The sequence below is a fragment of the Giraffa tippelskirchi genome, chromosome 12 (genome assembly GCF_054371585.1).
Source record: "Giraffa tippelskirchi isolate mGirTip1 chromosome 12, T2T-mGirTip1v1.2.pri, whole genome shotgun sequence".
NCBI lineage: Eukaryota > Metazoa > Chordata > Mammalia > Artiodactyla > Giraffidae > Giraffa > Giraffa tippelskirchi.
Window position 1 is genome coordinate 59,903,012 of NC_137286.1, and position 12,920 is coordinate 59,915,931.

A 12,920-nucleotide genomic window follows, 5' to 3' on the forward strand; every position below is an offset into this window, starting at 1 on the left:
TTGGCAAAGAGAACTAAAATTGCCTTTATTCACAGATAGTATGATCACCTTTATAGAAAATCCTTTTTAATCTATTTTTTTAAAGTTATTAAGACTAATAAGTTCAGGGAGGTTGCAGGATACCAGACCAATATAAAAATTTCATTTGTGGATTTCCCTGGTGGCACAGGGGTAAGAATACATCTGCCAATGCAGGGAACACAGGTTCGATTCTTGGTCTGGGAAGATTCCACACACCGCAGAGCAACTGAGTTCATGTGCCACAACTACTGAGCCTGCACTCCAGGGTCCACGAGCTGCAACTGCTGAGCCTGGACATCACAGCTACTGAAGTCTGCATGCTCTAGGGCTCTTGAGTCACAACTTATAAGCCCCTGTGCCACAACTATGGGAGCCTGAGCCTAGAGTCTGTGCTGCACAAGAGAAGCCACTGCAGTGAGAAACTGGTGCCCCACAAGAGAGTAGCCTTCACTCTTCACAACCAGAGAAAGCCTACAGGCAGCAACGAAGACCCAGTGCAGCCAAAAATAAATAAATACAGCGGTGCGTACATGTCAAAAAGTCAGAAAGAAAAGATAGATTTTAAAAATTTCGTTTGTATTCCTACATAACAGCAATGAACAAACAGAAACTAAAATTAAGAAACAATACCACTTACAATAGCATAAATACTATAAAATACTTAGGGATGTGCCTGACAAAGGATGCAAAAGACCTGTACATCAAAAACTACAAAACATCACAGAGCAAAATTACAGAAGACTGAGATAATGGAGGAGATAAACAGTGTTTATGAAACTCAACATTGCTAAAATGTCAGTTCTGGAAATTCCCTGGTGGTGCAGTGGTTAGGACTCTGTGTTTTCACTGCCATGGGCCTGGGTTCAACCCATGATCAAAGAAGCCAGAGAACATGCCAAAGAAAGTCAGTTTTCTGCAAACTGGCATACACATTCAATGCATCCAAAAAATATCCCAGAAGATTTTTGGAGAAATTGATAAGCTAAGTCTAAAATGTATGTGGAAAAGAAAAATCATGGAAAACAACTCTGAAAAAGAGCAATTTGGTGGACTATCTGATTTCAGGTTATTGTAAATCTACAACCATCAGGGCAGCATAGTGTTTGTATGATGTTAGAATAGATCAATGGAACATAATATAAAATTTAGGTATATCCATATGTATGTGGACAGTGGAATTTTGAGAAAGGTGCAGAGGGAATTCAGTGGAGAAAACATGGTCTTTTCAAAAAACTGGATTAGAAAAATCAGATATCCATAGAAAAAAATTAACATGTATAAACCTTCACAAGGCACTGGTTCAACTCCACCCACAGGGGGCAGACTCCACAATTAAGAGGAACTCCAACCTTCCAGCCAGCAGAAAGGGCAGTGTAATTTACCCCAGACACAGTAAACTAAACAAAATTAAAAGAGAAATATAGAGCAGATGGAGGAAGATGGGAAAAACTCACAAGGCCAAACAACTGAAGAGGAAATAGCCAATCTACCTGAAAAAGAAGAGTAATGATAGTAAAGAGGATCCAAAATCTTGAAAATAAAATGAAAGCACAGATAAATAGACTGGAGGCATGGATCGAGAAGATGAAAGAAATCTCCAAGGATTTAACTTAACAAGGACCTAGAAGAATTAAAGAATAAACCATCAACACAATAACTGAGATTAAAAATACACTGGAGGGAACCAACAGCAGAGTAACTAAGGCAGAAGTGCAGATAAGCAAGCTGGAAGACAGAATGGTGGAAATAACTGAAGCAGAACACATTAAAGACAAAGGGGTAAAAAGTGCAGGCTCAGAGATCTCTGGGGTAACATTAAGCATAACAAAATTCAAATTGTAGGGGTCCCAGAATAGGGAGACAAACAGAAAGGGCATGAGAAAATATTTGATGGGATTATGGTTAAACACTTCCCTAAAATGGGAAAGGAAATACCCACCTAAGTATAGGAAGCCTACAGAGTCCCACGGAGGATATACACAAGGAGTAACAGGCCAAGACACATACTAATCAAACTAACAAAAATCAAACACAAAGAACAAATTTTAAAAGCAGCAAGAGAGAAGCAACAAATAATATACAAGGGGATCCCCATAAGGCTAACAGCTGATCTTTCAACAGAAACTCTGCAGGCCAGAAGAGAATGGCAGGATATACTTAAAGTAATGAAAGGGAAATATATACAACCAAGATTATTCTGTCCAGCAAGGATCAATTCAGATTCACAACAGAAATCAAAAGCTTTACAGACAAGCAAAAGTTAAGAGAATTCAGGACCACCAAACTAGCTCTATGGGCTTCCCTCATAGCTTAGTTGGTAAAGAATCCACCTGCAATGCAGGAGACCCCAGTTCAATTCCTGGGTTGGGAAGATCTGCTGGAGAAAGGATAGGCTACCCACTCCAGGATTCTTGGGCTTCCCTTGTGGCTCAGCTGGTATAGAATCCACCTGCAAGGCGAGAGACCTGGGTTTGATCCCTGAGTTGGGAAGATCCTCTGGAGAAGGGAAAGGCTACTCACTCCAGTATTCTGGCCTGGAGAATTCCATGGACTGTATAGTCCATGGGGTTGCAAAGAGTCAGACACAACTGAGCAACTTTCACTTTCACTTTCAAACTTGCTCTATAACTTCCTAGACAGGAAATGCGAAAAGAAGAGACCTACAAACACAAAACAATAAAATAAATGGTAACAGGATCGTATGTTGTTGATGTTCAGTCGCTCAGTCGTGTCTGACTCTTTGCGACCCCATGGACTGCAACACGCCAGGCTTCCCTGTCCTTCACCATCTCCTGGAGCTTGCTGAAACTCATATCCATTGAGTCAGTAATGCCATCCAACCATCTCATCCTCTGTCATCCCATTCTCCTCCTGCCTTATATCTTTCCCAGCATCAAGGTCTGTTTTAATGAGTTGGCTCTTTGCATCAGGTGGCCAAATATTGGAATTTCAGCTTCAGCATCAGTCCTTCTAATGAATATTCAGGACTCACTTCCTTTATGATTGACTGGTTTGATCTTCTTGCAGTCTAAGGGACTCTCAAGAGTCTTCTTCAACACCACAGTTCAAAATCATCAATTCTTCCGTGATCAGCCTTCTTTATTGTCCAACTCTCACATCCATACATGATTACTAGAAAAACCATAGCTTTGACTAGAAGGACCTTTGTTGGCAAAGTAATGTCTCTGCTTCTTAATAGGCTGTCTAGGTTTGTCATAGCTTTTCTTCCAAGGAGCAAGCATCTTTTAATTTCGTGGCTACGGTCACTATCTGCAGTGATTTTGGAGCCCAAGAAAATAAAGTCTCCCACTGTTTCCATTGTTTCCCCATCTATTTGCCATAAAGCAACAGGACCAGATGCCATGATCATACATATCAATAATTACCTTAAATGTAAGTGGGCTAAATGCTTCAACCAAAAAACACAGATTGGCTGAATGGATAAAAAAAAACAAGACCCCTATATATGCTGTCTACAAGAGACCCACCTCAGACCTAGGGACACATACAGACTGAAAGTGAGGGGCTGGAAAAAGATAATCCATGCAAATGGAAATCAAAAGAAAGTGGGAGTAGTGATACTCAGATAAAATAGACATTAAAATAAAGACCGTTATAAGAGACAAAGAAGGACACTGCCTAATGATCAAAGGATCGATCTAAAAATAAGATGTAACAATTATAAATATATATGTACCCAACAGAGGAGCACCTCAATACATACAGCAAATGCTAACAACAATTACAGGGGAAATCGACAGTAACACAATAATGGGGGACTTTAATACCCTACTCACACCAATGGACAGATTATTCAGACAGAAAGTTAGTAGGGAAATACAAGTTTTAAATGATACATCGAACTAGTTGGACCTAATTGATATCTACAGGGCATTTCTTCCAAAAACAATTGTTATTTATTTGCTGGAAAAACCATAGTTTTGACTATACAGACCTTTGTCGGCAAAGTACTGTCTCTGCTTTTTAATATGCTGTCTAGGTTTGTCATAGCTTTTCTTCCAAGGAGCAAGCGTCTTTTAATTTCATGGCTGCAGTCAATGTCAGTGATTTTGGAGCCCAAGGAAATAAAGTCTGTCACTGTTTCCATTTTTTTCCTCTTCTATTTGCCATGAAGTGATGAGACTGGATGCCATGATCTTAGTTCTTTAAATGTTGAGTTTCAAGGCAGCTTTTTCACTCTCTTCTTTCACTCTCATCAAGAGGCTCTTTAGATCCTCTTCACTTTCTGCCATTAGAGTGGTATCTTCTGCATATATGAGGTTGTTGATATTTCTCCCAGCAATCCTGATTCCAGCTTGTGGTTCATCCAGCCCAGCATTTCACATGGTGTACTCTGCATAGAAGTTAAATAAACATGGTTACAATATACAGCCTTGAGGTGCTCCTGTTCCAACTTGGAACCAGTCAGTTGTTTCATGTTCGATTCTAACTGTTGCTTCTTGCCCCACATACAGGTTTCTCAGGAAGCAGGTCAGGTGGTCTGGTATTCCCATCTCTTTCAGAATTTTCCACAGTTTGTTGTGATCCACACAGTCAAAGGCTTTAGTGTAGTCAATGAAGCAGAAGTAGATGTTTCTTTGGAATTCCTCTTTAACTGTTTTATGGTCTTTTGTTTCCGTTATTCCTTTCTTATCTTGCTCCCTCTCTTTGTGATTTGATGGTTTTCTGTAAGTGTGTGCTTTGATTGCTTTCTAGTTATCTTTTTTGTATCTACCTTAGGTTTTTGTTTTATGGGTACCATGAGGCTCACAAAAAAGCATCTTTTATTTACGAGTCTGTTTTAAGCTGATAACTTTGAATGTATACTAAATCTCTACATTTTTAGTCTTCCCATCATTTTACTTGTTTGGTGTCTCAATTTACACCTTTAATCTTGTGTATTTATTATTAATTATCATATTTATTGTTATTTTTAATGCTTTTCTCTTTTAACCATCAATCTAGATTTATAAGTTATCTACCATCATTACAAAATTAGAGTATTCTGAATTTAACTGTGTATTTAACTTTAATAGTGAGATTTATGTTTTCATATGTTTTCCTATCTCTGATTAATGTCTTTTCTTTGCAGTTTGAAGTTCCTCTGACATTTCTTATAAGGCTGCTCTAGTGGTGATGGACTCCTTCAGCTTTTACTTGTTAGTCCCTCAGTTGTGTCCAGCTCTTTGTGACCCTGTGGACTGCAGCACGCCAGGCCTTCCTGTCCATCACCAACTCCCAGAGTTTACCCAAACTCATGTCCATTGAATTGGTGATGCCATCCGACCATCTCATCCTCTGTCATCTCCTTCGCCTCCCGCCTTCAATCTTTCCCAAAAGGCAAATAATGGGATAAAACTCTGACAATTCTTTTATGTAATTAAATCTCAAAACAACACTGTATTTTGAAAACAGAAAGTGGACTTGAGTTTTTCATAGTTTTAATGTATGTTTATACATTAAATAGGTATGTATTCCTCTACCTCTATAGGACGGTGGAAGATGAGGCATCAAGGGGAAAATAATGGAGGAAAACAAAGGAGTCTTTGGGTGGCCCTATGAGGAAAACATGCAGAGTCTGATTAAATCAAGTCTGTCCAACTGTGATCCTGTGGGCTGGGAGGACTGTTGCTGGGGGAGAGAAAGCTGGAGGGAGGACACCAGAGAAAAAGAGAACTGCAGTGGCAGAAAACCAGAGGGGAAAATGGAGGGGTGGGAGGGACAGATGGGCATATCAAGCTGAAAGGTAAATGGATTTTGTAGAAATAACTCTCGCCCTTCAGCTGGGCAAACACACGCTTAGCTAATGGCCAGACAAGGCCTGAGCTATCCTCTGGTGAAGTTACATGGTTATCAAATTCCCTTTCCTTGAAGCCCTTGGAGGTTGTTGCCAAAAACAGGAGGGGAAATCCATCCGTCCATCTCTCCTTTCTTCCTTGGACCAGATTTCACATTTCCTTTCTCTATTTCCCCCAGGGAACCCTCCAGCCCCCGCTGTCTCCGAGAGTGAGACAGGAGATTTGGGCAAAGTGTGGCGTGAGGACAGCGCTTGGTACTGGAGTTTCATGAAGCTGAAAAGGGGCCCCCAGGCCGAGTGGGAACCCAAGCTGCTCCCCGCCTGCTTCATTAGAGGCTGAGGTTAGCGGGGTCCCTCGCCCTTGCCTTCCTTCCCGGCTCCCCGCTTTCCTGGGTGCCAGGGGATACTTGACCCCGGAGGCCCTTGCGCCTCCTGAGACCCAGCACCCGGCTTGGGCAAGGATCGTCCTGGATCCCCAGTCTTTTCGGCCGGGGCGCAGGCGAGGGGAGCGCTCTCGCTGGCCCCAGCCCCGCTCCACGCACAGACGCCTCCCATCCCCATCCACAGCACGGCAGCCTCTCTGGGTCACTAGGTCGGGGAGCAGAAGTTCACAGCCTCAGGGCGGAGCACGGAGTGGCCTCCCTGGGGGGGTTCGCAGCCCATTTCCGCGTGGCCGCGGCAGGGCCCGGGGTTGCAGTCACCTGGCTGGACGGACAGGCAGGCGTGGTGCGAGGCCCGGAACTCGCCCAGTGCTGGGGCCTCCTCCAGCGGCGGGCAAGGCCCGCTCTTCTCAGACAGGAGGTATTTTGTCACGATCAAGTTAGGCTCCCAGGTGTATTGCTGATCCTGTGAGTGCTGCCAACTGTCTCGCCGTCCACACTGTTCAGTGAACCCGGGAGAGGCAAGGTGCGAGCCAAGAGGCTGGAAGAAGACTCGAGGGGGTGTGGGAACTGCAGACGCCGTGATCTTCTCCTGGCGGACGCAGCAGCCGTCGCAGCAGCCGCAACATAACCAAATCACAGCCATGACGTACCCAGAACATCACCTCCTACACCATAACCGCGACGTCGCTCCAGTGCAGCAGCGGCCAGGGCTTGGGTGGTGAAGCTCACACAGGCGTCCCACACACGGCGGCCCGTGATCCAGCAAGTACCTCATGACGCGCACACGCAGCGCTGCAAGTCACCTCAGCTGTCACGTTACGAAAGGTGAGGCCAGAGCCAGAGGCCGTGGGGCAAGAGAGTCCGACGTCTCGGCTCATCTGCTCTCTCCCTACACCACGGGACGAAGGTGTGCACGGGACGGCCTTCAGGTGGACGGGGTCAGCAGCTCGCTGTGCTGGGAGCAGACGACATCCCTGAAGAGAACGGGGTCGTGAAGGGCAGGGGGTGCTCGGGGACTTCCCGGAGGGCTGGGGTTAGACGCCAGAAGAGGCTGCGGGGCGGAGGTGGGCGCGTGGGGATGAGGGGGCGGGCGCAGGAACGGGGGTGCGAGTGAGGAGGTCTGGAGGTGGGGGGGTGGATAGAAAGAGCCTGCCGACGGGAAGCTGGGAGGGGGCCGTCTGCCGCCCCTCGGCGGGTTCTCTCTGCTCCTCTTTTCCCTCCGCCCGCGCCCCAGGTGATGCCTGGGAGCACAGACGCCTCCCCAGAGTGGACCCAGCCAGGCGTGTTCCCTGAGAGACCGACTCAGAGTGGCCACGTTGATCCCTGTGTTCTTGGCTGTCCCTTCTGGACCCAAAGACCACAGTTTGACTTGGTTTACTAAATTGTTCCAGTGTTTGGTGTTTGGGGGTTTTGCTTGTTTTTTCCTTTTAGAGACAGGTATAATGAGACTGTGGTCACGGTCCATTTAAGAGAACCAGGGATCAAAACCCAGCCATCATTCATCCTGTCTGTTTGTCCCTCCGGGCTGAGTTCCACTGCTGGGAGGGGAAGGAGCTAGCCTTCCTTGTTATTACTTATCCTGCCGAATCCCAGCTTCTGCTGAGACTTGACAACTATGCTGCATTTACAGTTATTCCCAATTTATAACAACAAAAATGCTGAACTGCAAACGGGGAAGAGAAACTCTCTAAGGCTCCAGGTACATGCTAGCATGCTAAGTCGCTTCAGTCGTGTCCAACTCTGTGTGACCCTATGGACTGTAGCCTGCCAGGCTTCTCTGTCCTTGGGACTCTCCAGGGAAAAATACTGGAGTGGGTTGCCACGTCCTCACTAAGGTTCCAGGTAGTGGAGATCAGAGCTTGGATTTGTCTGACTCCAAGCCTCTACTCACTCATTCTTGCCTACTTGATTCTATTTTTAAACTGTAGAAGGTATCACATGTACAGAAGAATACATAAAAGATATATGTACATTTAACAAATCCTGACAGTTCAGTGGTAAAGAACCTGCCTACCAATGCCAGAGATGTGGGTTTGATCCCTGGCTCGAGCCTGGTGGGCTACAGTCCATGGAACCATAAAGAGTCTGACCTGACTTAGCAACTAAACAACAACAATAACAAATAAAATGAATGCCACTGAACCCACTGCCCAGGCTATGGAACAGAACATTATCAGTACCTTGGAAGCCTCCATCCCCATGCTCCCTGAATTCCTGCACCTCACTCCCCACCAAGAGACAACCATTCTCTGGACTTCTGCATTCATCTCATATTCCTTCTAAAGTACCTGTGAATGAAAAATATCACCTGTATCAGTAGGTAAAAGATGTTGCAGCCATCAAGCCAATATAGTCAGTCCCACAGTGAGCCCAGAAGAGGGAACTCAGGATGGGGAAGCATAGGATACTGACCCTAGTTGGCAGAAGAAGTGAAAGTGTTAGTTTCTCAGTCGTGTCCAACTCTTTGCAACACCATGGACTGTAGCTGGCCAGGCTCCTCTGTCCATGGGATTCTCCAGGCAAGAATACTGGAATGGGTTGCTATGCCCTCCTCCGGGGGACCTTTCCAACCCAGAGATTGAACCTGGGTCTCCTATGTCTCCTACATTGGTAGGCAGGTTCTTTACCAATAGCAGCACCTGGGAAGCCCTTGAGGTGCATATCCAAGGAGTGATTTCAATCAGCTCAGACTCTTGGATCTTCCCATACACAGAAAAATGCTAAATTTGTTGACTTGAGATATCTGGTTTTCTTTAATTAACAGTAACTTTTGGTGTTCTGATTACCTGGTCTTTGTGAAAAAAAACCTCTATATATACTTGGCCACTCCCTTACTTCTTGGAGAGCAGTCCCTCAAAGATATCTGAGAGGCTGGCTCCTGAGCTTGAAGTCCTCAGAAAGTCTGCTAAATAAAACATAACTCCTGTCTTTTAGGTTGTGCTTTTTTTTTGGATCAACAGGTTTGGCCACCAACTACAAAGGGAGCCAAACCAGACTTCTCTCCTTTGCTTGAACTCTACGAGGCTCTGGAGGCTGGTACCAGTAGAGGCCTCTTGTGGAGGAGGCTTCCACCTCCTCAGAGTCCAGATGAATTTGGGTGAGTCTCTCCTTGTTCTTGGATCTCCAGACTATTGGTTGATGATCCTGAGTTTTATTTGGCGACATCAAACACGTAGCCGGCTCTTCGGTTGAAAGATGTTGCTGAGTGACTCCCCCAGTTGGAAAGACATCAGAGGAGTCCAGTGGAAAGACACTGGGAAGATTCTTGCTCAGTTTAGACCCAGAGCGGTTTTGTTAGGGGAAGCACACTGACTGAAACCACCCACCCTGGCCAGGCACCCTAGTAACCATTTGCATGAGTTGTTTTATGACAGGAGATCCTGGTAAGGAACACAGAACGAATAAGCCACCACCAACTGGAAGAGTTCGGGAAAGGTCAAAAGGAGGCACCATGTGTCTGACCACCTCCCAGAATCCTTCTCGCTGGCATCCACCTTGGCTGAGTGATGCATGTGCCACCAGGAAGGCCTCTGAGTCAGAATTATTGGCTAAAGACAACCCAGAAACTAATCCCATCAACATAAAACCTGAGACTGTGGCAGAGCTGTCCTCCTGGGTCTCCTCACCCTGCTGCTCTCCACCCAGGCTCCCCTCCCCAGTAAAATCTCTTGCTTTATCAGCATTTGTGTCTCCTAGAACAATTCATTTCTGAGCATTAGACAAGACCTCACTTCAGGCCCTGGAAGGGGTCCCCCTTCCTGCAATAAATGGTGACTCCCCAACCGGGTAAGGAACAAGAGACTTTATTGACCTCTCTCTCCTTCTCTGGAGAAGGAAATGGCAACCCACTCCAGTATTCTTGCCTGGAGAATCCCAGGGACGGCGGAGCCTGGTGGGCTGCCGTCTATGGGGTCGCACAGAGTCGGACACTACTGAAGTGACTTAGCAGCAGCAGCAGCAGCAGCTCCCCTTCTCTCTTTCCTCTCCTTAACCCTTCCTATCCTATCCTTTTTCCTAGTCCCCTGGTCCCAGACACAGGAATCTGGTTGAAGGGCCTCAGCCTGAGCTGAGGATTGGAGACTGATCACCTCCTCTTGGCAGAGAACTCGAACTGTGGTTCTGTTCTGGTCTGCTTTCTGGTAGGGCTGAGTTCCAGTTCTCCCTTCTCTGGAGGCCTAGGTAAAGTCCCGTAATGCCTGGGTATCTGCAGGTGGCAAGAGACGTTTGTAAGGTCACCCCTTTTGCCTCCTCTCCCGCCTCTTCCCCTCTCTTCTTTCAACCTGGCTTCCTTTCCTCCCTTTGAAATCTTTCAGGATCTGAAATATTTTCATTTGCTGTTAGTACTTGGATCTGAAGTTCTGTGTCTCTATAGGAGGTTTTCTGAGAGACTGTAATCTTGTATTTAAGGGAGAGTCTGATGAGGACTGCCATGTCTATGTATTTTATATTCTGTGTTCTGTGTCATGACTTGTGATGGCCATCTTGCTTTGTCTGGCCCCTATTTGGTTTAGGCCTGCCCCCCATTTTGTTAGAACTTGGCTTTCTTTCCCTGTACCTTGAGACCAGGCCTCTCAGGAACACTTATCTAGACCATCTCTAACTCCTGAGACTGAGGAAAAGTGGGAAGAAGCCTTTAAAATTTGATTTATTCCAAGTGTTATTTATAAACTAGTGAATTTTATATTGTAATATCTAATTCATGACTAAGCTTAGAAAATGAAGCTTGCATTGTGTCTGTCTGAATATGTATGTCTCAGTATGTCTTTGTTTCAGGAAAATATTTTGAGTTAATTTGTAAATGAGCTCTATTTAATTGGCTTTAAAAAGTAAGCACTTACAAATCAAGTAATTCTAAATTAAACAATGAATTCCAGGTTCATGTGAACTGGGAAATATTCAGTATTAAATTAATGCCTGGTAACATAGACATGTCTTTAGAACCATCAATAAGTACTTCTGTTCTACCTAGTTTTACTAGTGGTCAAATAAGACTGTATTTGGTTACAAATTTGTCAACAAGAAACGTACCTCATTGTGGGAAATACTTTAGGGAAACTAAGATGTGTTTTCAGTAGAAGAAAGTATGAAAAAAATACTGAAAAGAGTTATACATGATCAAGATTTTCTAAAATTGGATTATAATTAGTTGGATAAATGGATTTTGTTAGGAATGACACAGCCATAGAAAAACTGGCTAGAGCCAACTGGGTCCAAGATGGCTGAGTTGACTTTCACTTGATCTTGAGCCTCAGTACATATGCCCACTGTGACATATCAGCAAGCTAAATGATCCACCCATCAGCATTGACTAAATCTGACTGAATGTTCTAAAACTCCTTTGACTGATTTTTTTTGACAAAAGTTCCTAAATCAAATTCTTTTGATCTCTAGCTAATTTTAGGTTGCTTTAGAGGGCCCCTGAAACATTCCAAAGAGAGATATTAAACTAATTGTGTTTATTTGGTTGGTTAAATTACATGGAAGATATTATCAAATGAATCATAAATCCTCTCACGTTATAATGTATGGTAAATATTACTAGTATAGATACTCCTAACATTCTGTTATGTCCTGGTATTCTAATGGGAAAACTCATGACTTCACAAAAGTTAACAGAAGGACTGAATGAACCAGTGAATATGCTTATAACTTTTATATTTTCTATCTGAAAAAAATTATGGATTTGAATCTGTGTTTTCCGGGAGTAGGGAAAACCATCCTCTCAAACTAATTATGACAGTAATTTGGTAAAATTAAATGTTATAAACAAATTAAAACAATTATATTTTCTCTCTATCTGACTCCTCCAGAGATTGGAAATTCTTAGGTTTCCAGTAATTTTATCAGGTAGGTTAGGAAGGTTATCTCACTCACAGGTACAGGAATCTCAAGGAATTTTTGAGAACCTGAAAGGTGCACTCTGTAAGGCTAAATCTGTGACGAGCCTTTGGCATGACTTTCCTAGTCCTAGACGGTTTTATTTTAAAAGTTCAGTCTGAGACCCTATAAAAGTTTCGGCAAAGCAAAAAGGTCTATGATCAATTATGGTTATATAAATCATCAGGCCAAGTTTATTGAAACCATATCTATATCACAAACAAGTCTTAATTTGTTTATATTTGGTAAAAAATGATGGTGATTTCAGGGAGAAAAAGATGTTTCAGTGAATGTTAAATCCCAGTTTGTTAATGGAGGTCTGTGTCTAGTAAGACTCATTTCCTGCATAGTTCTTTGCTGTTATGCAATATTAATGTAAAATTTAATTGAATTCTTAAAAAACACCTTAAGTTTGTTTCTGAAGCTTATCTCAGTAATCTATCTTGGGATAAAGATCAGATGCTTCATAAGCTGCAGTCAGGACTGGAAAAAGACATAATTTAAGGAGCTGTCTCCAACCTGGATGGAAGGACCTTTATATAAGGTACTCTTAACTGGCTCATACACAGTGAAATTGAAGGGAAACTGACTCTTAGATTAATTTCCACTTCTAAAGGCCTCTACATTGGACTGGTCTATAGAGAGGACAGCTGACCTGATCTTACCTTAAAGTGACGCTCAAACACAGGAGAACCTGCACTATACCAGGAGGAGAAGCAGATGCCTTCAGAGGTAGACAGCTTGCCCAAGATGCTGGACCTGATACGTGTGCTCATTTATAATGTTTTGTTGACTTCTTAGACCTTTGCATATAAATCAAATGCTTTTCTATCATAGGCCTG